Source organism: Eulemur rufifrons, unplaced genomic scaffold (assembly GCF_041146395.1).
Source record: "Eulemur rufifrons isolate Redbay unplaced genomic scaffold, OSU_ERuf_1 scaffold_420, whole genome shotgun sequence".
NCBI classification, from domain to species: domain Eukaryota; kingdom Metazoa; phylum Chordata; class Mammalia; order Primates; family Lemuridae; genus Eulemur; species Eulemur rufifrons.
This window is the reverse complement of record NW_027183202.1, coordinates 387-4,386: the sequence shown is the minus strand read 5'-3', so window position 1 is coordinate 4,386 and position 4,000 is coordinate 387. Positions and strand designations below refer to the sequence as shown.

At 58.6% G+C, this 4,000-nt stretch overlaps 1 pseudogene; it reads left to right on the top strand.

Annotated features, from left to right (window-relative positions):
• The first annotated feature begins 2,600 nt into the window (after positions 1–2,600).
• Positions 2,601–2,692, top strand: LOC138380418 (small nucleolar RNA U13; annotated as a pseudogene).
• The last annotated feature ends 1,308 nt before the right edge of the window (positions 2,693–4,000 follow it).

Here is a 4,000-nt window from a genome sequence, read left to right as displayed (position 1 = left end):
GGGATAGAATTTCACGCTCGGCACTGTCTCTCGGGACAGCGGGAAGGTGGAGGGTGGCTGAGGGTTCTATGCTCCTTTATCACACACCGTCAGGTAGGTCAGGTAAAATTGAGGACAGATTTCCAGTGTTTCGAGAAAGGAAGAGCACTCGTGCAGGCCATCTATCTGTACGTGGGAGAGTGTCCCCGAAAAGTGGCTTTCAGTGCCGGGATGTGCCTAGGCCAAGAAGGTACACGATCCTGAGTGAGAATGGTCCGTCCCATCGAGTCAGTCGGTAGGAGGCCACCGGGTCGAGACGGAACTGCCCCCCCACCCGCCCCCGCCCCCGCCCCCGCCCCCGCCCCCGCCCCCCAGAGCAGACAGACTCAGAATGGAGTCACTCGGTGCCAGTGCCCTGCCCGGGTGCCCCATCATTCAACCGAACTGGGAAACAGGTGGGCTTTCCGACCCTCGGGAGGGAGCTTCACCGGCGGGCGGACAGATCAGAAGGGGCCCGGCTCCCTTGAGCGGGCAGGCTGGGGACGGTCGGTGGGGTCTCTTGACAGGAGGCACCACGGAACCCTTGAGGCAATGTCGGGGGCACCTATGTTGCGGTCCAAAGCTAGCGTCTGAGAAGTCGTCCCGAAAGCATGATGGCGTCAACAAGTCCCCTCCGTTCAAGAAACGAGATTCATTTCTAGAGGAGGGCCACCCCCGCGGGAGGACCGTAGGCTTCCTGTGGACATTCTCTTCAAAAGGCAATTCACTCAGCGGAGTGAAAATCGGAAAAATCGCTGTCCTCTGACGCAGCTGCAGAGAAAAGATGGCACCAAAATCAATGAAACACACACACACACACAAACACACCTCCTCCCATCTGAACGAGCACTCCGGACGGTCACATAGGGAGAGCGACGGGCAGTCTTCCCCCCCCTGTGGTTTTCTACCTTTCGTTGCGGTTTTTTCCCTCAGTGGATAGAGGAGGAGACACAGGGGGCTCAGCCGGCATGCGAGTGGGTTTATCATCCTCTGTGAGTATCAACACGCGACACCACCTAAGTGAAGGAACACACCGGTGTTTCATGTGATGTGGCTCAATGCCTGGCAGATACGAGCCTTTGCAGGCCTCCTCGTGATCGACAGGACGTCGCCTTGGACACGGACACATCTTGTCCCTCCCTCCCGAGGCGATAGGCGGTTCCGTACCTCCTCGGGGCCAGGGCACAGTCTGCCTAGGCACCTACAACACGTGTGGCAACAGCCTCGATGGCTCTGCCATGAGAACGAACTCCCGTGGCACGGGGGTGGGGTGGGGGGGGGGTCGGGTGCTGAAGAATTCAGCTGAGTGAAGGAATGCCACGGGATTCAGAGTGCCATCGGTGGGCTGAGAGGCGAGCAGGGCGGGCTTTGAAAGGGTAACATTCTCCCTGCCTTCCGTCTGGCTGTGAATACAGAACGTACACGCCAGGCGGGGTGGCTCACGCCTGTAATCCTAGCACTCTGGGAGGTAGAGGCGGGTGGATCGCTCAAGGTCGGGAGTTCGAGACCAGCCTGAGCAAGAGCGAGACCCCCATCTCTACTAAAAATAGAAAGAAACTATATATCTAAAAATATATACAGAAACAGTATCTAAAAATATATACAGAAAAATATTAGCCGGGCACGGTGGCGCATGCCTGTAGTCCCAGGTACTCGGGAGGCTGGGGCAGTAGGATCGCTTGAGCCCAGGAGTTTGAGGTTGCTGTGAGCTAGGCTGACGCCACGGCACTCTAGTCTGGGCAACAGAGTGAGACTCTGTTTCAAAAAAAAAAAAAAAAAAATATATATATATATATACACACACACACACACACACACACACACGTATATCCAATTAGCTGGGCATGCTGGCACATGCCTGTAATCCCAGCTACTCGGGAGGCTGAGGCAGTCTGATCGCTTGAGCCCAGGAGTTTGAGATTGCTGTGAGCTAGGCTGACGCCATGGCACTCTAGCCAGGGCAACAGAACGAGAGACTCTGTCAGAAAGAAAAGAAGAGCGAGAGCGAGAGAGCGAGAGAAAGAAAGAAAGGAAGGGAGAGAAAGGAAAGAGAAGGAAGGGGGGGGGAGAGAGAGAGAGAGAGAGAGAGAGAGAGAGAGAGAGAGAGAGGAGAAAACTATTAAAAAATTCGGGACCAGATCCATCGGTCGGTACTCAGAAGCGTGACGATCGGGTGTTCCCGAGCACGTGTGAGATGTGTCTTCTCCCTGACGCCGCGTTTCCTCCACACACACATCACCCATCTGCCGTGGAAAAAAAGCAACAAAAAGAGAGAAAGAGATTAAGAAGGGAAAATGGAAACAGGGCAAAAGAGGAAGAAAGAAAGAAATTTCGAAAAAAAGAGACCAAAGTCACAGCGAGAAGGAAGAATACTGAGCCCAGAGCGACACCTAGTGACCACACCGTCACAAGCACCCTAGGGCCCCAATTCGCCAGAGACATCTGGTGGACCCCAGGGCAACATGTGGTCGACCCGGGGCCATGGCGTCTGCAGCCGATTCCCAGGCGGGCACACGAGCCCGGGGAAACTCATTCTCAGCGCGGGGAGGAGGGGAGGGGAAATAATAGCAAAGTCACACCAGATCCCTTTCTAGTTCATAAACGTGTTGATTGCGTGTTCACGCGCACGTGTGAGAAGGGCCTCCTGGTGTGTCGGCACGTCACCCGCGTGACGTGAAACCATGAATCCGGGGGGGGGGGGGGAGCGGAAAGGCGGGCAGGAAAAGGCAAAGAGAGAATAGATAAAATGAAAGGACCAAAAAGAAAGTCACACAGCAGGGTAGGGGAGTGAGAGCAAGTCGAGAGACTGCAGACAGAAACTCCGAGAGGAGAGGAATGCTCCGGAGCGCCCCCTCGCCCCGCGCGAGAAGAATACCGATCGCAGGGTGATCCCTAGGGGCAGCGAGGCCAGAGAGACCAAATCCGTCCCGAAGCCTCCCTGTCAGGATGACAACCACAGACCAGACATCTGGTCAACCACCCAAGGACCAGACATCTGGTCAACCAGCGAACCCATGCGGAGGCCGCATGCAGCAGCGACATCTGCACGACCACTCAGGGTGCTCCCTGCCGGGAGGGTGTGTCTCTATGTGTGTGTGTCCGGGGGGGGGGGAGATTGCGATGAAAGTCACGCCAGGTCCCGGGATAGTTCGTGAGCGTGATAATTGCGTGTGTGTGGAGAAAAAAGGGGGCGGGGCGATAGGGAGTAAAGAAAGGAGGAGCGGGCGAGCGGAGGGGTGGGGAAGGAGAGGGAGTCGAGAAGCCCGCAACCGCAGCGCCCCCTGGCGGTGATCCCCCCCCATAGCATCGATGGGGCCAGCCCCGCAGAGACTAAGTGCGACGGGACATCTGGTCAACCCCAAGGACCATGGGATCCCAGCACGAAACCGGCGGAGGTCGAGGAGGAGGAGGAGGAGGAGGAGGAGGAGGAGGAGGAGGAGGAGGAGGAGGAGGAGGAGGAGGAGGAGGAGGAGGAGGAGGAGGAGGAGGAGGGCTAGGCGGCGGCGGGCTAGGCGGCGGAGGCGGGCTAGGCGGCGGCGGGCTAGGCGGCGGAGGCGGGCTAGGCGGCGGCGGGCTAGGCGGCGGAGGCGGGCTAGGCGGCGGCGGGCGGGGGGTGGTGGTGGAGGGGGAAAGAAAAATAAAAAATCCCACCTTCGGACACGTATTGAGGTACGAGGGAGAGGTTGTCGAGGAGCCCGCAACCGCAGCGCCCTCTGGCGGCGACGCCCCTCCATAGCGTCGACGGGGCCGGCTTCGCAGAGACTAAGTGCGACGGGACATCTGGTCAACCCCATGGACCATGGGGTCCCGGCACGACACCGGCGGAGGCGGAGGCGTTAGCGAGCCAGTGGGCGGGAGAAAAAAGTAGTCCCGCCTTCGGACACCCAGTGAGGTACTAGGGAGAGGGAGTCGAGGAGCCCGCGACCGCAGCGCCCTCTGGCGGCGATCCCCGTTTATAGCGCCGGCGGGGCCGGCCGCGCAG